This window comes from Heterocephalus glaber, unplaced genomic scaffold, assembly GCF_053883595.1.
Source record: "Heterocephalus glaber isolate CG9 unplaced genomic scaffold, H.glaber_assembly_v1.0 deba00001613, whole genome shotgun sequence".
Lineage (NCBI taxonomy): Eukaryota > Metazoa > Chordata > Mammalia > Rodentia > Bathyergidae > Heterocephalus > Heterocephalus glaber.
In genome coordinates this window covers 24,823,711-24,849,124 of record NW_028258384.1, presented here as the reverse complement: position 1 = coordinate 24,849,124, position 25,414 = coordinate 24,823,711, and positions in this window count along the sequence as shown.

The window sequence follows — 25,414 nt, the reverse complement described above, 5'->3', positions numbered from 1 at the left end:
ACCTAAGCATAGAGAAAGGCTAGAGCTTAGAAATTCATACTGTAATATCACAGATAGTTAATTCAGGTACAAATATTACAGGCAGTCAGATAGGGCTGGGCCCTAGACAGAGCCAGTGCAAAAGATGAAAACACATTACAACCATGGGGTGAGATGCATTTGTTGGAGACCAGGCTGCAAGATAAGGAAAAAATGACAAGGCCTGCATACTTTCCCAGAGGACAACACAGCGGTAACACCTGGCCTAATGAAGTCTAGACATACATCAGTCACCCTTGTGGATGACCCAGACATCTGGATCCATCATTTCCTAGAAAACGTCTTTGTTCTATCCATCCACACTCGTTTCACAACTTATTCCTACATTAGATCAGTATTACCTAAATGATTATACTTGTAACCTTATTGGTTGTTCATAGTTTTAAACCACATTGTATCCACGTGATTTTTTTCTCTATAAAACTTCCCCTGAAAAGCGGGGTCCTTGGCTACCCATTTGGGACAATTCCTGCCTCTGAGAAGCTATCCTTTCAATAAACATTTCCTATTCTTAACCTCTGTTGTCCCTAGAATCCATTCTTTGATTTTAGACAACACAAACAGCATGTCAAACATCTAATGGGTTGGGAATTATAATACTTCCCTTACATCACTTGGAGGTCCTATCTCATCTCCTATATTATCCTTGTATCCATATCAGTAGAAACTAGGAAATTAGCCTTCTGTATGAAACTCAGCAGCTATTCCCCAAGAAAGAATTCATAAGGTGTGGGCCTAGGGAATCAGGAACAGCCTCAGGCTAAATGAACACTAGCAGTAAATCTAGTGCACACAAAGCAATTGTCATGAATTTTAACATGTTTATCTTGTAAATTATTTTTAAATTTGGTATTAGTTTTTATGTTTAAGGTTATTTAATATACTTTGCACATATGCTTTAAATGATTTGCTAATTCTGAAGGAAAATTTTGCTATGCAAGAGTGCCTGTTCTGAAGGAACACATCTACCATTTCATACGTCAATATTTTTTAAAGTGATCTTATGTTTCATAGTCAACAAGGAAGGAAGATATAACATCGGCATTCTTAAGAAACTTACAATTTCTGTCATATGTGAGAATTTCTTATATACTACCAGTGATGTGGGAAATTTTTGTTATACTCATCACAGAGCAGGAAGGAGTGACCCACAACTGATTTAGAAACTCATTTATGCAATGAAGAAGTAGAAGCATCATAAATTTACTGAAGTTTCCAAAATAAATGTCCACAGAGTTAACCATGTTTGATATGATATTATTCCATGTAACAACATTAGGAGAAGTGCTCTCTTCTAATTCCAAATCTTTTCAGAATTTTGTGAAATCCTAAATGTGTTAATATTTTGTTCTTTTAATTATTTTCTCATTCATGATGCCAGTCTTAGAAAAAGCTAATGAGTAGAAAAATATCATCAGAAGAGAAACAGTCTAATTACCAAGCTGGCTAGGCAAGCACTTTATCTATACATATATTACCAATACCTACTAGAAAAAACAGCACATATAGTTAACTGTAGGACAAATTCAAATGCTGCTTTATTTAGAGTGAAGTCTCATTTACCTCAGCTAGTATGCTTATTTACTTGTTAGCTGTTTTAATTATCAGTAAAAGACTCAGTTTTAAGAACAAAGAGAAGAATCTTGCTCATAGTTAGTTGCCTCTTCTAGCTCCATTATCGTGAAGAGTCCAAAAAATACTACAATGATGACTTTTTTGATACCGGGGATAGAACTTGGGACCTTGTGCTTATGAGGCAGGAGGCAGCACCACTGAGCTAAATCCCTGGCCCTACAATGATGATTTTAGGGACATGATAGGAATGATACCAAGAAACAACAAAGAGAATTATATCAAAATATTAAGCTGCATAGTAACAAAACACTGACAGTGTAAAGAGACAACCTGCAGAATGAAAATAAATTATCAACTACACCTTGGTACTAATATCTAGAATATATTAGGAACGCAAAGAAATTACACCCTCCAAAATGAAAGATCCAATTAAAAAATGGCCAACTGAAATGAACAGACACTCCTCAGAAGAAAATCATGACTGTCTTCCTCCTCTTTGTGTCTACCATTTCCTCTTAAAATTACTGCATAACAGGTCATCATGGGGGGAAGTATCTGTGCCTAATGTATTGATTGCCCTCTAGTGGATGGAGTGTAAAGATTCTTGTTAATATATAATGAACATAAGAACTAATTTTGAAACAATCAAAATAGTCTTCATATTTTTCTTGAAGATATGTGGCAGTTTTGTCTTTGTGCTTTTAGAACATATCTTTAAAACAAACTCCTCTCACACCAAACTTCCAGCATTGATTTATTTTTCTATATTACGAAAATACAAGTCATTTTTTAAAGTCTACTCTACACAATGTATGGTGACAAAACCCATGAGGGATAAAAAGAAATGTAATGCATAGTCTCTATCTTTACAGTATTCACATTTATCTCAAATGTTATATGTGCACGTGAGGGGGAAAAAACAGTAGAGACTATCTTTAACTGCCATTGAGTGCTAACTATAGTATTTCTTTCAGATGAGGATAGCTATTGAGTTTCAGAAGGAAAAGATAATCTATTTCTTCACTGTCAGATCTTAACAGAAATCTCTTGATAGATGTGAGTAGAGCATAAATGAGGTCATGGTTTGAGGAAGCCACAAAACTTAAGTCTTTCAGAGCTCTGAACAAAATTGCTCTTTCAACTTTAAAAACTTCTTTTAATATAAGAAGATTATTGATTTACTTCCTCTTGGGGTAATCGTAACTCTGAGGGATACCATAGGTACATTGTAATTCAGAATATTTAATATAAAAAGTATTTGAGTAAGAATTTTTAATATATTTAATACTGGCTAAATAAGTTTTGACATGAGTCAAGATAGATGTGGAAGAGGGATTACATGCATCTCTGGAAAATGAAATAAGATTGGATATGAATGAAATAAGAATGTGGATAAAGTTATTAAATATTTTCCTGCAGAAAACTTTCAAATGTTTTTAATTAATATGTGTTTGGAATACAAAAATTTATATTCTTTTTCAGAAATTGATGCGTATATACATATGATATCTTGATGACTTACTCCTCTTTCTCCCTTTCTGCCCTTACCTCTTCCTGCTCTCCCAGACACCTTTCCTGTCTCAGTAGAGTCTATCTCCTTGTTTTATAGCATCTCTCTTTTATTTGACCTTTGAAGTTATTTTTATTTTTTGTTTCACATTAGAGAAAACATGGGATATATAATATTCTGCGTCTAATTTATTTCACTTAGTTTTATGGTCTCAAGATCCATTTGTTTTTCAAGGAATGATGCAAATATATACTTCTTTATGTCTTAGTAGCACTCTATTGTGTATATTTACCATATTTTCTTTATCCATCCCTCTATTGATGGGAATATAGATATAGCTATTGTGAATTATGGTGCTATAAACATGGGTATGCATGTATCACTGTAATATCATGACTTTATATCTTTTGGGAAGATACTCAGAAGAGGTATAGCTGAGTCAAATAAAATTTTTAGTTTTAGCTTGAAAAAAATATCCATACTCATTTCCATAGTAATTGAACAAGTTTGTATTTCTACCAACAATTGACATTTGTACCCAAAAATGGTTCATTTTTTCCTAGAGTCTTGTAAATATTCATGTTTCTTAACCCCTTAATAATAGCCATTTTTACTAGAGTAAAATGAAATTCCATTGGTGGTTTTATTTTCCTTTCCTTAATGGTGAAAGACACTGACCATTTTTCCATGTACTTATTCGCCATTTCTACTTCTTTCCAAGAAGTAGCTGATAATAATTTATTCCCATTCTGTAGGTTGTCTCTTCATCCTGTTGGTTATTTCCTTTGCTGTGAAGAAACTTATTGATTTGATATAGTAATATTTGTTGATTCCTTTATTATGCATTGTGCAATTGGAGTTATGTTCAGAAAGGCTTTGCCTATGCCTTTTTTCTTTAAGAGTTTTACTTATTTTTTGTTTGCTCATAGAAGTTTAGTTTTTTTATTAATTTTTGGTACAATTTAAATATACATAATGATCACATTCATCATAGGGGTTTTGTACCTATAGATAATATATCTTTTTTCTTCTTTTTTCTCCAATCCCCCCTCCCTTCTAGCACTCTTTTCCTCCTTATTTACAAAAGGTTTTTTATTTTTCCTTCTATTATTTTTGTTTCCTTCCTTCCTTTCCCCTTCCCCTATCCCTTGTTCCCCTTCATGTTTGAACAAATTCTTCTTATTTTCCAGTATCTATTATATATGTTGATCCTTAATTACCCTTTCAGTTTCTCACACCAGAGAAACAATGTTATATTTAAACACGTGTGTCTAATTTATTTCACTTACAAATATGGTCTCAAGCTTCATCCATTTTGATAGAAATGTCTCCAATGCATCCTTCTTTGTGGCAGAATAGTATTCCATAAAAAGAAAAACACATAGGAAAAAATGGTAGAGCAGTGAGTGCCAGTGGCACAGCTTCTCCAAGATAAAGTGCCATAAGTCTGGCAATCAATAGCCCAGAGACCAAAGGAAGTATGTAGAGGGCACATGAGAACAACAAGAAAACTGACAGAGGAGAAGAAAATAGGAACCATTGCTACAGAATAAATAGCTCACTGCCACAGACTGGAGAAAACACAGAGCACCAGAACAGCTATGTACACAACCTGGTGGGGAAGTAGCAAAAATAACTTTGCTGCTTACTAAGAAACAGAGACCAGAGTAGGATTGAGAGAGTCTTGTACAGTCAGAGGCAGCTGTGAGAGCAACAAACAATGTTCCTTGAGTGGCTCCCCAATGATAACAGTTGGTGAGTGAAGTTGAATGCCTCATGGGGATCAGTGGGTGGGCAGGATTGCTATTTTGTTTAGAGAATCTTGGTGCTTGAACTCCAACAGCAAAACAGCACTGGGGTCGCTTCACTGCCCAGAGAGAAAGGAGACATAGGCCATCCAGTCACAATACACTGCCAGCAGTTGGACAGCAGACTGGTAGAAGTTCTGTTGAGAAGTAGGGTATAGGATCACCCAAACTTCACTCCCAGGACCACCCAGGGCCACTAAGACTGGCCCTGGCTACAAAGGAATGTATATGTTCCCCTATTCTGTGACTGGAGACACAGGCAGGCAAGTGGCCTTGGCTAGCTGTGGGAAGGGGACACTCCCCTCCACTGCCCAGTGACTGTGGACATAAACAAGAAAATGACCCTAGCCAGTGATTGGACAAGGGCACCCACCCACCTTTCTCCACAATCTATAGCCACAATATGGAATAATCAGCAGAAACAGCTCCTGCGGTAGATCTTACTGCAGACTTGGTGGGCTTGCACAGAGCATTTATTGGCTCTTTCTCAGACACTAAAACATAATTGTACGTACCAGAGGAACTTTATTATTTTTATTATTTTTCTTCTTCCTTGTTTCCTTGATTCATTATCCTTTTTAAATCAGGGTTGTTGTTGTTGTTGTTGTTTAGGTGTTATACCTTTATTCTTGATCTATTTGTCTTCTTTGTTTCTTTCCTCAGCTATCTCTTTTGATTTTATGACATTTTCATGTGCGTGAACAATGTCTCTTGTCTTTTTGGTTCACTTCAATATTCTTTTACTTCCTTCTTTATTCCTTCTCTCCTGCTCACTTCTCCAACTTCCCAAAGATTGGATGTTCATCCTTTATACTACAGCCTTGTATCTACTATATTTCTCTTCATTTATCTGACTGTTTTGTCTCTTATCCTTCTTAAATTTCTCTCCCACAGAGTAATACCACTGTACTAAAGGGAAACTCAGTGCATACAAGTTCCTGGTTTATGTTGGAATTTGTTATACAACAGTAGAGATTGCTCATGTAGTTAAAAATACCAAATGAATAGGGACCAGTTTGTCACTTGCTAGACTGTGTTAGATGCTGTTGATAATATTAATTATACTACTTTAGTCAGGATATTATACCTGTTGGATTCAGTTGTTCTCTCTTGTATGACAACACTGTGATTGTCTAGTATCACAAACATCACCATAGTCCAATAACAAAAGACTCGGTGCTGAGTTAAATAGATACCAACCTCTCATCCTCAATAGATTGGGAAGGTAGGATCTTGGGATAGACACAAATACCAAAAGTCACTTGTACCTAGAAGACATTTCTGAGGATAAGGCGTTTCCTAGAGAAGCCTTGATATTGGTGATAAAGCTATATACCATAAGAAATCTACAAGCCAAAACTCAGAAAACAAAATAAAATGAAAAAATAGAAAATGACAAGACACGTAGAAGCAAACTTCAACCCCAGATGTCCAGCCCACCCAGGACAAGTATCGGGGACAATGAGATACAGGAAATTGGAAGCCATTTACCAGAACTATCTGAAATAATTGCAGCAAAAATAAATAAATAGATAGAAAAGGCTATAGAGAAATATTCTTTCAGTTGAAAAAAGAAATGATAATCAAAATGAAGGACATGCTCAATGAATCTTGAGTAGACACAGATAAAAAATATAGAGGATCCTAGGAAAATGATGCAAACCATTTGTAGCAACATAGGAAAAAATGGAATGCATGAAACTGATTCAAACATATCCAGGAGATTAAAAACTCCATTGAAAGTATACATAATTGTTTGAACCAAGGTGAGGCCAGAATTTCAGATCTAGAAGATAGGATTGCTGGTACTGACCATGAAAAGAAAGGTATCTTAAAAATACCAAGGAAACATGAAAAATTCAATCCAACATTTGCAAGAAGATGCAAGAAGAACAATAAGAGATTTATTCAAGTCAATAAAAAAGTAAAGATGGAGCAAATGCCATAAAAAATCTGTTAGAGATATAATGGTAGAAAACTTCCCAAACATGAAAAAAAGAATGTGACATACAAATGAGTGAGGCATACAGAACTCCAAATATCCATGACCAAAATAAATACACCAAACCATGTAATAATTAAGATTCCAGAAATTCAGCACAACAGAATATACAAAGCTGTTAAAGAAACAAGTCGTCTATAAAGGAAACCCCTTGGAATCACAACAGACTTCTCAATAGAAACCTTTAAGATAAGGAGAGCTTAGAGTGAAATATTTCAATCCCTAAAAGAAAACGAACTCCAACCTAGATTGATGTACTTCACAAGACTATCTTTCAAAGTCAATGGAGAAATGAGATACTTCCATGGAAAAAAACAACTGAAGAAATTCACAAGCAGCAAACCAGCTCTACAAAGTCTTATAAAATGCATTTTAGAAAGAAATAATGAAAACCAAGACTCTAGGAACAACAATAGAAAGAAACCAACAGGCAAAGCAAGCAATTAAACAGAGGGGGAAGACAGAGAACCAACAATTTGAAAATAATATGACAATGATAAGCCAGTACATAGTTATCAGTTATAACCATCAATGTAAATGGTCTCAATTCACCAATCAAAAGACACAGATTGCCAGAATGGAGCAAGAAAGAAGATTCAACAACATGGTGCATACAGGAAACACATTTAACTCAAGAAGAAATTCATAGTCTGAATGGCAAAGGAAGGAAAACAACATTCCATGCAACAAGAACCCAGAAAAAAAAAGGATAACTACTCTATTTTCAGACAATGTGAACTTCAAGCCAAGACTGATGAAAAGAGACAAAGAAGGTCACTATATACTTGTTAAGTGAAAACTACAAGAAAAAAAGATGACAATTACGAAGACATATGCACCAAATATCAGGGCACCCAACTGTATAAAACAAATATCAACAGACATGGGAAATCTAATAAATACTAACAGAATTGTAATGCGGGACCTTAATACTCCACTGCTCAAAATAGACAGATCCAACTAGACAAAAAATCAACATAGAAATAGCAGAACTGAATCAAACTTTGAACAAATGGACTTAGTAGATGTCTACAGAGTGTTCCATCCCAAAACATCAGAAAAGATATTCTTCTCAGCTGCACATGAGATGTTCTCCAAAATAGACCACACACTAGCCCATAGAACTTGCTTAGGTAAATGCAAAGGAATTAAAATTACCCCATATATATTATCTGACCGTAGTGCAATGAAAATGGAAATCAGTCACAAAAGGAACAAAAAAATCCATAACCACATGGAAATAGAATAATACCCTCCTGAATAACCAATGGGTCATAGATGAAATTAAGGAAGAAATTAAAGAGTATCTACAATTAAATGTTAATGTTGTCACAACATAGTGCAACTCATGGGACACAATGAAAACAGCCGTAGGAGAGAAATAGCAGTGAATTCTCACATCAGGAAAACATAACGAGCAAAAATAAACAACCTAATGTTGAACCTCAAGCTTCTAGAAAAGAACATGTCAAACCCAAAGCTAATGTGTGGGAGGAAATGATAAGATCAGAGCAGAAATTAATGCAGTTGAGACTAAGAAAACAAAATGAAGAATCAATGAATCAAAGAGTTGGTTCTTTGAAAGGGTGAATAAATTGATAGCCAACTTTATCAAAACAGGAAAGAAAAGACAAATTCATGCAATTAGGAATGAAATGGGTGAAATCACAATGGATCCTGGGGAAATCCAGAAGACCTCAATACCTACTTTGAGAACCTGTACTCTCAAAAGATGAAAAACACAGAAGAAATTGACAGATTCATATATAATATATATATGAATATATATATTCCAAAGCTAAATCAAGAAGATCTAAAAATTCTAAATAACCCAATATCAGTCAATGTAATTCAAGATATAATTAAAATCTTACCAACAAAGAAAGGCCCAAATCCTAATGGATTCAGTGCTGAATTCTACAAGAAATTTAGAAAAGATATACTCCTCAATGTCTTTAATGAAATTTTTCCTTTTTTGGTACCAGAGATTGAACTCAGGACCTCACACTTGCCAGCCAAGCACCGTGCCACTGAGTTACATCTCCATCCCTCTTTAATGAAATTGAAAAAGAAGTAATAATCCTAAAGTGATTTCTGGAAGCAAGTATTACCCTGATACCAAAACCAGATAAGTGTGCAACCAGTAAAGAGAACTACAGACCAAGCTCTCTAATGAATGTAAATGCAAAAATCCTCAGTAAGATACTGGAAAACAGAATGCAGCAAATCAAGAAGATTATACAACATGATCAAATAAGATTCATCCAAGGGAGGTAGAGATGTTTCAATATACGCAAATCAATAAATGTAACGCACTATATTGATAGAGACAAAGACAAAAATCATATGATCTCTCAATAGATGCAGAAAAAACATTTTACAATATCCTACACCCATTTGGGGTAAAAAAAAATCCTATAGAAAATTGAAATGAGTGGTTTTTATCTCAATCTGATAAAAAACATCTATGACCAACCAACAGCGAACATAAATTATACTGATGGTCAAAAAACTGAAAACTTTTACTCTAAAATCAGGAACAAGACAAGGATGTCCACCATCACTACTCCATTTCAACATAGTTCTGAAAATATTACCAAAGTAATTAGACAAGAGAAAGAAATAAATGGAATAAAGACAGGAAAGTAAGAAGTTAAATTATCATTATTTACAGATGACATGATTTACTACATAAAAGAGACCAAAAACCCCACCAAAAGACTCCTAGATTTAATAACCATTTTCAGTAAAGTAAATGAATATGAAGTCAACACTCAAAATTCAATAGCATTCATGTACACAAACAACAAACTAACTGAGAAAGAAATTAGATAAACAGCACCTTTCACAGTAGCATTGAATAAATGAAACTGAATGGAGAAAATCAAGAAAGTTATACAACATGACCAAGTAGGATTCATTCCAAGAATGAAGGCATAGTTCAACATATGCAAGCCAATAAATGTAATATACCATATCCACAGAGCTAAATTTAAAAAATCATATGATCATCTCAACAGACGCAGAAAAAACATTTGACAAAGTCGAAAATAGAATCATAGTAAAACTGTACAGAAAATTGTAACAAATGGAATTTATCTCAATCTGATGAAAGTCATCTATGACAACCAAGAGCCAACACTGTACTAACTTGACAAAAACTGAAAGCTTTCAATCCAAAATCATTAACAAGACAAGGATGTCGACTATCACCATTCTTTTTCAATATAGTACTGGAAATATTAGCCAGAGCAATTATACAAGAGAGGTAAATGAAAGGAATAAAGATAGGAATGGAAGAAGTTAAATTATCTTTATTTGCAGATGACCTAATACTCTACATAGAAGACCAAAAAAATTCTACCAAAATACTTCTAGATTTAATAACCAAAATTAGTGCAATAGCTGGATACAAAGTGAACACTCAAAAATCAATAGCATTCCTGTACATGTTTAATTTAGGGAGAAATTAAGGAAACAACACCATTCACAATAGCATTGAAAAAATAACAAAATACTTAGGATTAATCTCACAAATGAAGTAAAAGATCTTTACACTGAAAATTAGAGTACTGTGAAAAAGTTGATCAAAAAGGATATCAGAAAATTGAAAGATATTCCTTGCTCATGAGGATGAAGAATCAACATAGTGAAAATGGCCATATTCCCAAAATTATTACACAGATTAAATGCAATCCCAATCAAAATACCATTAGCATACTTCACTGAACCAGCAAAAACACTCCTAAAATTCATTTGGAACCAACAGAGACTTAGAATAGCAAAAGCAATTCTGGGCAACAAAGGCAAGGCAGGGGGGATTACAATCCCTAACTTGAAATTATACTACAGAGCTACTGTGATGTTGAACATTATTTCATACATTTATTTGCCATTTGTCCTTAATCTGTGAAGTATCTTTTCATCTCAGATGCTCATTTTTTGATTTGGTCCTTAAATTGGCAAGTATGACTTTTTTCAGTTCTTTGTATGTTCTAGATATTAGTCTTTTGTCTAAGAAGCAACTGACTAAAAATTTTTCCCATTATGTGGGTTTTATCTTCACTCTGTTGGTAATATCTTTTGCTGTACAAAAGCTTTTTAATAAGATGTGATCACAGTTTTTGATTGTTTGTATTATTTCCCTTGAAGTCTGGGTTTTGTTCATGAAGTCTTTGCCTACTTCTACATTCTCAAGAGTTCTACCTATTCTCTTTTCCATCAGATTTCATGTTTCTGTTTTAACATTTAGACCTTTGATCCATTTTGATTTTAGTTTTGTGCATGGTGAGAGACGTGGGTCTAGTTTTAGTCTTCAGGATGTAGAAATCCAGTTTCCAACACCACTTATTAAGGAGGCTCTTTCTTCCAGTGTTTGAGCCTTTGTCAAAGATAAGATGGCTGAGTGTGTTTGAGGTTGTTGCTGCATCTTCTCGTCTATTCCATTGATTCTCAGGTCAGTTTTTTTGCCGGTACCAATGAAGGAATCAGTGGGAAGATACCAAGAATTGTAATAGCTGGGTCAAGTGGAAGCTCGAGTTTTAGTTGCTTGAGGAATCTCCATAGTGATTTCCACAATGGTTGTACCAATCTACACTCCGAACGGTAGTGGAGAAGGGTTCCTTTTATCTCACAGCCCCACCAGTATTTGTTAATTGTCAATTTCTTGATGATACCCATGCTTTCTGGAGTAAGATGGAATCTCCACATTGTTTTAATTTGCATCTCTAGAATGACGAGTGACGTTGACTATTTTTTAATATATTTATAAGCTCTTTGTGCTTCTTCATCTGAAAAGTGTCAGAGGCTCATTTTTGTATTGGGTCTTTAATTTTGGGGGTTTAAGTTTTTTGAGTTATTTTATATATTCTATATATTAGTTCTTATCTTCCCAGAGATTTAGTGTTTCTCTTTTTATATCTTAATCTTTGATTCATTTAGATATATTCCTAGTAGAGGCTGATAGATACAGATGTAGATTCAGTCTTCTGTGCACATATAATCAGATTCCCTATATCATTTGGTAAAGAGGCTATGTTTTCTTCAACATATATTATTGGTCGAAAATCACATGTTTGAATATTCCTGGAGTTGCTTCTACATACTCTATTATATGCCACTGGTTAACAGGTTAGGTTTTATGTCAATATCCTGCTGTTTTCATTACTGTAGCTATTAAATATAACTTGCCAGGATTATAATGCTTCCCACTTTATTTTTGTTGCTCAGGATTTCTCTGACTATTGTGGCTCTCTTCTGGTTCAATAAATATTTTAAACTATGTTTTTAGATCAGATAAAAAATTTTGATTGCAGTTGTACTAAAACTACATATCATTTTTTGGGAACATGGCTACTTTGATAGTATTTGTTCTGTATATACAAGAACAAGATATTTTCCATTTTCTAATGTCCTATTCAATCTCTTCTTTCAGAGTATTACAATTTTCATTACAGATGTCTTTTCCTTCATTGGTTAAGTTGTAGGTATTAAGGTCTTTGTAATTTTTTTTTTTTTGGGGGTACCAGGGACTGAACTTAGGTCCTTGAACTTGCGCAGCAGGCGGCGAAACCACTGAGCTAAATCCCCGGCCCTCTTTGTAATTATTTTGAATGAAAATTTTTTTCTGTTTTCCTTCTCTGTGGGTTTATTTTTCACATATAGAAACACTAATGATTTTTGTGTGTTCATTGTGTATTCTCTGGCTTTGCTGAATTTATTAATTTTAAGAGTCTTCTGAAGATTTTTTTTTCTTTGAAAATTATTATGTGTAAGTATAGTCTTCTTGTTTTCTGACTTAAATTCATTCATTTCTTTCTGTTGCCTGAAGTTCTAACTAATTTTTTTAGTACTACATTGTGCATGAATCATAAGAGTGGACACCATTTTCTTGTTCCTGATTTTATAGGAATGATTTCATTTTTTTCATTCAGTTTGATATTGTCAGTGGTTTTACCATAAATGACTTTTATTAGTTTAAATAAGGGTCACTTTTAATTATTGGTATCAGTATATTTATTATGAATGGATGTTGGATTTTGTTATAAACTTTCTCTGCATCTGTTAAGAAGATGATATTATGGGTACTCCTAGGCCTTTATGTGATGTATAAAGTTTGTTGATTTACATATGTTTAAGCATACTTCATCCTTGAGATGAACTAAACAAAGTCACAATGCATGGTCTTGTAAATATTATTTTGTATTCTGTTTACAAATATCTTCTGGAGGATTTTAGCATATAAATTCATTAAGAAAAACTGGCCTGTACATTCTTTTTGTGGTCCTTTTTTGTTTTAGTAGCACTGTAATGCTAGCTTCAAGATATGAATTTGGCTGTGTTTTCTTTTAGAGCACGAAAACCTTCACTCCAATCTCTCCTGACCTTAAAGATTTGTATTGAGAAATCTATTGTTATCTGCTGATGGACTTTGCTTTAGAAATTATTTGATTTTCTCTAACAGCTGTTAACATCTTTCTTTTGTACTGATCTCTAGGATTTTTTTCAATGATATGCCTTGGAAAAGTTTCTTTCTTTTTTGTATTTTTGTAGTAGTACATATTTGCAATACATGAAGTTTATATTAACCTCGGGGAATGGGTGTATGTATGTAATACAGTTTGTTTCTTTTTATTTGATTCTCTTCACCCACTCATGCACCTCTCACCTTCTGCCTCTCAATCCCCTTTCCCCATTTTCATTTATGTCGTTATTGCCATTATTAGCCCTTGTTCATGCCATGTAATGATTACATATTAAGATCACTAGGTTTTGGTATATGACACACTTTATTTCTGTGCATTTCCTCTTACTCTCATCCTCACCCTTCATGCTTGATCTCCTAAAACCCTTAGTATTTGCAAGAGGTGTATCCCCTTGTTTCCTTTATTCATACATTATTATACTCTTTTTTGCCTTTTACCTTATTCAAATAAGAAAGTACCATATGATATTTTAGCCTGTGTATCTGATTTATTTCACTCAGTATTATGTATTCCAGATGCAACCATTTTCCTACAAATGTCTCAAGTTTATCCTTCTTTATAGCTGAGTAGTGTTGTGTTGTGTAGAGCTGCAACATTTTCTTTATCTGTTTATCTGTTGATAGGTATAGTGGTTGCTTCCAGGGTTTAGTTATTATGAATTATGTAGCCTTAAACATTGGTAAGCATGTATTGCTCTAGTATAATGTGTTTAGCTCTTTGGGAAAGATAGTCAGAAGGTGAGTGGATGAGTAATATGGAATTTCTAATTTTAATTCTTTCAGAAATCTTCTGAATCATTTCCATAATGGTTGTATTGGTTTACATTACTACCAACAATTTAGAAGTGTTCCTTTTTCATTGCAGCCATTCTAGAATTTTTATTCTTTGAGTTCTTGATGATTGCTATTCTTCCTGGAGTACAATAATATCATAATATTGTTTTTATTTGCATTTCTATAATGACAGTAGGTGTTGAACATGTTTTTATATTTTCATATTTGTTGACCATTTGCCCTTCTGATAAATGTCTGTTTATTTCACTTAGCCATTTCTTGTTTGATATTTTATTTTAGGTGGTCTAAGATTTGAATACTTTATACATTCTACTTATTAGTCCTTTGAGAAATAGCTGGCAAAAATTTTCCTCATTATATAGGTTGTCTCTTAACTCTACTAATTCCCTTGAAAAGTAGCTTTTAATTGGATGCAATCCTATTTGTTGATTCTTGCTGTTATTTTTTGTGCAATTGGTGTTCTGTTTAAAAATCCATTAATTATCTATGACTTCAAATATTTTACCTATTGTCTTCCAGTAATTTCACTGTTACTGTTTTAATTCTTAAATATTTTATCTACTTTGATTTTTTTTAGTACATGTTGAGAGATGTAGGTCCTGGTTCAATCTTCTGCAAACAGATACCCAGTTTTCCCAGCACCATGTGTTGAATAGGCTATCTTTCCTCCAAAGTATGTTTTTCCTCCTTTTTCAAATAGTAAATAGGTGAATATGTCTGAGTATCATTCTGCTTCATTGATCCAGGAGACTGTTTTTTTCAAGTATTATGCCATATTATAACTGTTATTTTGTAGTACAGCTTGAAGTTAGGTATTCTGATGCCTCCTAGTTTGCTCTTGTTGTCCAAGATTGCTTTTGTTATTCTGGGTTTCTTCTGCTTCTATGTGAATTTTAGGGTCATTTCTCTAGTTCTGTGAAGTATGCCGCTGGTCATTTAATTTGAATTCCAGTGAATTTTTGTAACAGTTTTGGGATTATTTGGCATTTTGACAATTTTTGTTCATCCCATTCAGAAGCAGGGGACATTTTCCCATTTTCTTATATCCTTTTTGGTCTTCTTTTTCAGAATACTGCAATTTTTTACAGAAGTCTTTCACTTCCTTGGTTAGTTTAATTACTATGTATTTATTTTCTCTCACTAATATTGTGAATTGTATTGTTTTCATAATTTCTTTTTCATTGAGCTCATTACAAGTGTAAAGATATGCTATGGAGTTTGTTGATTTTGTGTCCTGCTACATTGCTGAAGGTGGTCATTACTGTAATTCTAAGAGTTTCTGGTGGAGTTCTTTGGATTTTCCATGAAAATTATCAAGTATCTGTGAGTAATAATAATTTGAGTTCTTCCTTTCCAATATGTATCTTTCTTATTTCTTTTGGTTGCCTTATTACTCTGGGTAAAATTTCGAGTCCAAAGTTGAATAAAATTGTTGATAGTGGGCATCCTTGTCTTGTTCCTTATTTTGGAGTGAATGCTTTCAGTTTTTCCAATTTTACACTATGTTAGAATTTTTTCTGTCATAAATAGGTTTTATCAAAGTCAGAAATGGTCCTTTCATAAGTGTTTTCTTCACAAATCTTATCATGAAGGTGTGTAGGATTTTGTCAAAAGCTTTTTTGCAAAAGCTTTTCCTATCAATATTATCAATATTATCATGTGATTGTTTCTGTTTATATGGTGAATTATGTTTATTTATTTGCATATGTTGAGTCATCCTTGCAACTCTGAGATAAAAATTACTTGGTATTGATGTATGATGTATTATGATGTATGATGTATGTATGATGTATTAAGGATTGGTTGCATTCTATTGGCTAGTATATTATTAAGTATTCTTGTACCTATGTTAATTAAAGAGATTCACCTGTTTATTTATATCTCTTTTTGGATTTGAGATCAGAGTAATTCTGGCTTCCATCAATGAGTTTGTTAACCATTTCATTCTTTTCAATATCGTTTAAAAGTTTAATGAGTATTTGTAATGTAACATTCTTAAAGGTTTTATAGAATTCAGCAGTGCATTCATCAAACCCTGGGCTTCTTTTAGTTGGTAGGTGTTTTAAAATTTTTGTCTTCATTTCATTGCTTATTATTAGGTTTTGCAGCATTTTTGTGTCCTTTTGGGTTAGCGTTGGTAATTTGTATGAGCCCTGGAATCTGATTATATCTTTAAGACTTTCCAGTTTATTAGAATACAATTTTTCATGGCTTTTACTAATTATCTCATGGATTTCTATGGCTTCTCTTGTAATGTCACTTTTTTATTTCTAAATGCACTGACGTGAATTTTTTCTCTTTCTCCTGGGGAGTTTGGCTGTATATCTAATTTGTTTATTCTTTCAAAGAACAATTTCATTGATTCATTAATCTTTGTAGTTTTTTTAGCCTAAATTTCAATGATTTCTGCTCTAATCTTTGTGATTTCCCTTCATAGTTTTGGTTTGAGAGCGGATTATTGCTGTTTTTCAAATATCTTAAGGTTTCTGACTGAGTGCACAGTTTCACGCCACTTGTATCGTACTGCCAATTCCACCATTACACCCAGGGAGCAGGACAGCAAGAATTCCTAACCCAAGAACTTGTTGTGTATCTGACTCTGCAAAAATCCCTGCAACTCATTGGAAAGAAGTCCTGAGTGTGAGTTAGCTTCAATATTGCTGTGGAAGATTAAGAAGAGTTTTTGGGGTGTGAGCACTCAGGCTCTCTGGCAAAGAAGCTACAGGTGAATTACATATACACTGCCTCTTTGGAATATTTAAACCATGCTACTATTGAAAATATTATAGGTTTGAGTTTTTATTTCCTGATTTATTTAATAGTGTGGGATTTTGTTGTTATTTATGGATTTTTCATTTATTATGTTTTTATATTTGCCTATTTTTTCCTCCTTTGGCCCTGACTTTAGTAGGCATCTAGGTTCTCTAACTCATTTCAGCTCCCAATCTAGCTTCTTCACCTCAAGCCCCCAAAGCAATACTATTACTATAATTCCTTATTTTTTTCCAAGTACATATACCCCTCATCCAAGATTTTAATTTTCCACACTTATCTCTCCCATAGTCACTCCTTTTTCCTCTAGTGTAAACTCTTGATCCTCTGCATCCTAAACCTTTGACTTTCCCATATCTTCCCTACCCTATTGTGCTCTCTCTCTATCAGCAGGTTCTGTCAACCACATAACCTCTCTCAGTCAAAAAGTAAACCTTCTTCCTCCTGTATCTTACACTTGCCCCCAGAAACATCCTCTGAAAACTATCCATTCTAACCCTTCAACTCAACTCAAAGTACTCCAATAAAATCAGACTCTACATCAAACTTTTCTTCTCATCTGTCATTATCCCCATCTACAGACCATCCCCTTAGTGTCTTATATTCCTGATTCAATAGCCTTCTACTTTTCTCCCTCCATTTCATCTACCTCATTGCAGAATAATCATAAATAATATGGTATCATAGTGTACATATAAAGTAGATAAAGGGGGGGAAGTGTAACTGCAAGGATTATCATATAGAAATGTTGCATAATTAAATCTGTTGATTCTGTTATAACCAGAAGTAATTCTTACAGCAAAACATAGAGACAGAGTCCAAAATACTTAAAGTAAATAATGAAAGGAGTAAATATTTGTACTAGACATATAAAGCTGAAGATTAATCACAGAGAGGCAGCATCCTATTAAAAATTTCTGTGTAAACCACATATTCTTTTCATTTTACTAGTTCTCAACCTGCAGTACCTCCCAAAATGAGGCGGAAAAACAGGAATATATATATATATATAAAGTTCACCCAACTCTCCCAAGGAAAAGGAAGGTGTCACAAAGGAAGAAGAAAAGAAGTACTGGATAGTAGAACTCTATGAAGTTTGTAGAAGGCATAAAGATAATAGATGAATTCAAAGAGAAAATGAACAAAAAGCTCACAGCAACTCCACTCAATAAGTCCACAGTGAATTTTTGGGAAATATATAAAGAACTGTATAGCTAACCAAGATATTTCAAAATTTGAATGACAGATTCAACAAGAATGTGGAATCCTCAAAAGGATTTTAAATAGAAAAACATGAAATAAAATAACAGTATAGAATTCATACATAGCAGAAATAACCAATGTGAAGACAAACTGTTTGATATTGAGGACAAAATATTGAAATATTATGAAGAGCTCAAAGAAGCCAAAAAGAAAATAAGATAAGAGAAGACTCTCTAGAAGCTACTAGTTGACAACAAAAAGACAAATCTAAAGGCAATTGGAATTAGAGAAAAACTACAGGATAGCACAGATGAATTCACTAACATGATTAAAGAAATCATGGAAGGGAATGGAATTAATATGAGAAAATTTAAAAAATGGAGAAGAAGTCTTTGTAAATAGGGAGGGGTTGAGGGGTTGAAGGGGAGGGGAAGGTAATGGGGAAAGAAGTAAGAAGCAAGATAGATTATGTAACGGTACAAATTTCCAATGATGAATGTCATTATATTGTATGCCTAAAATGTACCAATAAAATTAATTAAAAAAAAAATCATAGTAAATTTTCAAAATATGAGATAGTTTAAAATAAAAGTAAGTGACAATTATAAAACACCAAGCAATTATGATGAAAGGAGAAGCTCACTAAAGCATATCCTTATTAAATTTCCAGACATGCAGCAAATAAACCCAGAATTTTAAGACACCCAGCGAAAAACTAAAAAGTCATATATAAATGTAAACCCATAAAAATTGCAGCAGACTTCTCAGGATAAATACTGAAGGCCAGAAGAACTTGGAATGAATTATTTCAGCCCTAAGAGAAAATATCTTACAAACCATATCAACTTAGCCAACAAAACTATCCTTGATGGAGAAATAAGATTTTTTTTTCCCATGAAACACACCAATTCAAAAGATATACGAGCATTAAACCAGCTTTGGAGAAAATATTTAAGGATATTCTTGACAGAAATCATAAAGCAGACACAGCTAAAAACACGGAGGAAACTAGCGAGGTCAATGGATAAACAACAAAATCATCAGAAAAAAAACCAAAGGAGTCAATGACAGATAAAGAAGATAATGATACTAAATAACCAACACATCTCAATAATATGAATGGTTTTACCTCTATAATTAAAAGACACAGATTGCCAGACTGGATCAAAAAACAAAAGGAATCAAACAGTCTTTTGCATTCAAGAAATTCAGCTAATTGAAAAAGTTATTCATAGATTACAAATTAATGAATGGAAAATATATCATACACCTGGACCCTGAAAACAAGTAGAGCTAACAATTCTAATAGGAGAAATGGTAACTTTCAAGCTAAAACTGATTTTAAAAAGGCAAAGAAATTCACTACATGCTAATTGAGAGAACAAGCCAACAAGAAGATATAATATTGATAAGCATATATGCACCAAACACTGGAGAACCTACTTCATAAAGTAAAAATTACTAAAATCAAAAGATCAAATAAACACTTCCACAATCAAAGTAGGAGATTTTTTTTTTAAACCAAAGGAGATTTTTCCAAAGCGTTTTTTTTTTTGGTACTGAGGATCGAACTTGGGTCCTTGCGCTTGCTCAGCAGGCGACTAAACCACTGAGCTAAATCCCCAGCCCAAAGTAGGAGATTTTTAACACCTAGATTCCACAAAGAGATAGATCAACTAAACAAAAAAATCATTGAAGAAATATCAGAGCTGAACCACATGCACCCTTGAAATATGTACTTAACAAATATAGAGTGTTCAACCCCTATACAACAGAGTATACATACTTTTCAGGAGCACGAGGCACTTTTTAAAAAATAGATCACATATTAATCCACAAAAGAGGCTTAAATAACTATAAAATAATTTTTTGCTTAAATTCTTTTATTGGTACATTTTAAGTATGCAACATGTTTACATTTATCATTGGGTGCTTGTACCTGTACAGGATGTATATTGATTCTTATTTTTTCCCCATTACCTGTGCACCCTTCACCCCCACCACTCTTCCCTATTTACATAGATTTTGTTTCCATTCTTTTCTCTTTTCATAATTTTTCCTTTCCCTTCTTTCCATTCCCCTACCCTCCCACTTCCCCTCCCTTTGGAACCTTTTCTTCCTATTTCAAATTATCAATTACTCATTTTAATCATTTTAATCCTGATTTACACTTTCAGTTTCTCACACTAGAGAAACTATTTGGTATTTACACATGTGTGTCCTATTTATTTCACTTAAGAGGATGGCCTCAATATGCATCCATTCATCTATAAATATCTCTAGTTTCTCATTCTTTATGGGTGAGTAGTACTCCATTTTATAAAAAAAAACACATTTTCTTTATCCAGTTTCCAGTTGATGGGCATTTGGGCTGTTTCCAAGCTTTAGCTACTACAAACTGTGCCACTATAAACATGGGTGCACATGTATCGCTGTGGCTTTAATTCTTTTGGGAAGATACCCAGGGGAATACCTGGGTCAAATGGAACCTCTAGCCCTAGTTCTTTGAGATATCTCCATACTGATTTTCACAGTGGTTGTACCAGTCTGCACTTGCATCAACCATGGAGAAGGGTTCCTTTCTCCCCACATCCCGGACAGTGTTTGTTATTGGTTGATTTCTTGATAGCAGCCCTTCTTTCTGGGGTGAGGTGGAATCTCAGTGTTGTTTTCATTTGCATCTCTCCAATGACCAGTGCTGTTGAACATTTTTTCATATGCTTATTTGCTACTTTTACTTCTTTGTCTGAGAAATGTCTGTTCATTTCAGTTGCCCATTCTTGAATTGGGTCTTTGAATTTGGGGGGTCTGATTTTTTTCAGTTCTTTATATATTCTAGATATAGTAGTCCTTTGTCTGAGGTACAGCTGCTAAAATTTTTTTCCCACATTGTAGGTTGTCTGTTAGCTCTGTTGGTGGTTTCTCTTGCAGTGCAGAAGCTTTTTAATATGATGAGATCCCAGTTGTTGATTCTTTGTGCTAGTTCCCGTGCTACTGATGTTTTGTTCATAAAGTCTTTTTCGATGCCAATGTCTTCAAGAATTCTACGTAACTTATCTTCCAGCAAGTTTAGTGTTTCTGTCTTAATATTTATGTCTTTAATCCACTTCAATCTTAGTTTAGTCTGTGGTGATAGGTATGGGTCTAGTTTTAATCTTTGGCAGGTTGGAATCCAGTTTTTCTTTCCTCCAGTGAGGGTGGTTGGCTCCTTTGTCAAAGATGAGGTGGCTGAGTATGTCTGGAGTTGTTTCTGCATCTTCTAATCTATTCCACTGATCCTTGGGTCTGTTTCTTTGCCAGTACCATGCTGGGTTTTTTTCACAGTAGCTTTGTAGTATAGTTTCAAGTTGGGGATTGTGATAGCCCCAGCCGTGTCTCTGTTGCCTAGAATTGCTTTTGCTATTCTACATCTCTTCTGGTTCCAAATGAATTTTTGGATTGTCATTAAGGCTATCTACGAAAAACCAAGAGCCAACATCATACTACATGGTCAAAAATTGAAAACTTTCACACTAAAATCAGGAACAAGACAAGGATGCCCACTATCACCACTCCTGTTCAATATAGTTCTGGAAACATTAGCCACAGCAATTAGAAAAGAGAAAGAAATAAAAGGAATAATGATAGGAAAGGAAGAAGTTAAACTGTCATTATTTGCTGATGATATGATTCTGTACATAGAAGACCTGAAAAACTCCACCAAAAAACTTCTAGACTTAATTTACAGATTCAGTAGAGTAGCTGGATACAAGGTCAACTCTCAAAAAACAATAGCCTTCTTGTACACAAATAACAGACTCACTGAGAGAGAAATTAGGGAAACAATTCCTTTCACAAGGGCAACCAAAAAAATGAAATATCTGGGAATCAATCTTAAAAAAGGAAGCAAAAGACCTCTACAGTGAAAACTACAGCACTCTGAAAAAAGAGATTGAAGAGAATATAAGAAAATGGAAAGACATTCCTTGTTCCTGGGCCAGAAGAACCAATATAGTGAAAACGGCCATACTTCCAAAACTGCTATATAGGTTTAATGCAATGCCGATTGAAATTCCAACAATATATTTCACAGAACTAGAAAAAACAACATAAAATAATTGAAATTTGTCCATGTATAATATCAGAACACTGTGTAATGAAAATAGAAATCAATTACACAAGAAATTTTTGAAAATGCAAAAGCTTTTGATAAATTAAAGCAACATACTTCTAAACAACCAATGGGTCAGAGAGGAAAACAAAGAAGAAATTTATAAATTTCTGAAAGGTAATGAAAATAACTGTACAAGTCAACAGAACCTTTGCGTCACTATCAAAGCAGCTGTAAGAGGAAAATGTATTCCAATCAATGCTCACATTAGGAAAACAGAACAAGCCCAAATACATAACCTTATGAGAAATCTTAAGATACTTGAGAAACAACAACAAACCAACCCCAAAACCAAAATTAAGGAAGAAAGTTGTAAAGATGAGAGCAAAAATTAATGAAATTGAGACAAAATGAACTAAAAGAAATCAATTAATTGAAGAGCTGGTTCACTGAAAAAATAAATAAAATAGATGAGCCCTTATCCAGACTCACCAAGAGAGAGAAAAGACTCACATCAGTGCAATTAGAAAGGAGAAAAATGAAATAATAACAAACACTGTAGAAATCCAGAAAACAGTAACTACTTCAAAAATTATTTTCCAACAAATTAGAAAATTTTGAAGAAATGGACTGATTCCTAGAATCGTACAAATTACACAAAACTCACCTCAAGAGACACAAATATGGTTAACAACCCAATCACAAGCAATGAAATTGACACAATAATAAAGAATCTACCAAATTAAAAAGCCCAGGACCTGCTGAATTCTATAAAACCTTGAAGAAGTTTATATCATTAATACTGCTCAAGCTCTTCAAAGAAATTGAAAGCCATGAAGAGCTCCCAAACTTATTTATCAAAGCCAGTATCACTCTGATCCCCTAAGCAGATAAAGACCCAACTGAAAAAGAGTAATATAGGCCAATCTCCTTAATAAATAGAGATCCAAAAATACTCAACATGTTTTCCTTCTTTTCTCATTTTTTTTTATTTTCCCTTCCTTCTTTTCTCCCTCTATCCTCCTTAATTCCCCCTTCACATTTGAACATTTTCTTCCTATTTCATGGTATCTAGTATAAATTTTAGTCTTCATTTACACTTTTCGTTTCTCACACCAGAGAAACAATGTGATATTTACACACATGTATTTAATTTATTTTACTTAATACATCCATTTGCCTAGAAATGTCTCAAGCCTATCCTCTTTTATGGCTGAGTAGTGCTCCATTGTATAAAAAAAAAATCTTCTTTACCCATTCATTGGTTGATGTTTATTTGGACTGCTTCCAAGATTTAGCTTTTACAAATTTTGCTGCTATAAACATGGGTGTGCATATATCACTGTGGTATGATGTTTTTAATTCTTTTGGAAGATACCAAGAAGGAGAATAGCTGAGTCAAATGGAACATTTTTAATTTTTTGAGGAATCGTCACACTGATTTACACAGTGGTTGCACCAGTGTACACTTCCCACCAACAGTAGAGAAGGGTTCCTTTTTTCCCTATAGCCCCACCAGAATTTGTTATTGTTGCAATTCTTAATAATTGCTATTCTTTCTGGAGTGAGATACAAAGCTTTTGTAAATAAGGATAGGAAGAGGGGTTGAAAGGAAGGTAGGGGCAGGGAGATGGGAAGAAAAAGAGGAATTAAGATAGATCATGTACAGGTACAAATTCCATATGATGAATATGATCATTATGTATATCTAAAAATGTACCATTAAACTTAATAAAACATCATCAACATGATATTAGCAAATAGAATGCAGCACATTATCAAAAAGTTTGTCCATCATGATCAAGTAGGTTTCATCCCAGAGATTTAAGTGTGGTTCAACATATGTAAGTCAATAAATGTAATACATCATATGAACAGGAGTAAGGACAAACAACATGATCATATAAATAGATGCATAAAAGGCTTTCAACAAAATCCAGCACCCCTTCACGATAAAAAACTCTGAAGTAAACAGGTATAGAACTGAATATGTTAAAGATTATTTATGCCCAAACTATAGCCAGGAGCATACTAAATGGAAAAAAATAAACCATTCCCCTTAAATCAGGAACAAGACTAGAATGTCCATTATTATCTCTTCTATTCAACACAGTACTTGAAATATTAGCCAGGATTAATATTTAATTGTTCTTTTATGAGCAGCAGTTTTTATTTCATGAAGAGAGGTGCTCCAGTATTCACTGTATAAATATTTATAATCACTTTCTCTTTTTGTTGGATTGTTTCCTTCACTGGCATGCAGTGACCTTCTTTGTCTTCTGAAGTTTACACTACATGAGATTAAAATTGCTGCTCTTGATTGTTTTCAGTGTCCTGGTGTTTTCCATACTTTGAATTTTTTGTCTATGAATATCTTTTTGGACTAGATGAGTTTCTTCAATGCATCAAACTGGTGGATTCTGTCTTTTGATCCAATCTGCCAATTTGCATCTTTTAATTGGAGAATTGTGGCCATTGATATTGAGAAATATTAATGAGATCTATTTATTAATTACCATCATTGCACTCATTCTGTATTTCTGACTCCATTTTTTTTCCTATTATTTTTGTTGTGTTTATCTATTGTTCTTCATGGAGTTTTCATTCCATCAGGGTTTGTCTTAGTTAATTTTCCCTCGTTGCTGAGACAAAATACCTGATAACCAGTTAAGGAGGTAAAGGTTTATTTAGCTCTCAGTTTTTTAGAAGGTTCAGTCCATAATTAGCTGGCTCCAAGGCAAGGTACCACATAGCCGAGGGGCAAGAGTTCATGGCAGCGGAAGATAGCAAAAAGCAGCAAGGGAATGTTAAGTGTCTTTCTGCCCCTTTTATCTTATCCAAGCTATTGGGATTGGGGCAGTCTCAAATCAATCAGTCGATTGATTTAGTAATTACACACCGTAAATCCCAGTGTCACACTCTCTAGATTCAGTCACCTCTGAAAAAGCCTTATGACTGCATGAGGCTTTGGGGGAACATCTTTACATAAATCATAACATTCCACCCCTGGCTTCCCAAAGACTCATGCACATCCCTTTATGCAAAAGGCACTTAGTCCATCTCTAAAGTTACATAAGTCCTAACAGTTTCGGCATTTCTGAAAATTCCAAGTCCAGAGTTTCCTCTGAGATTTATG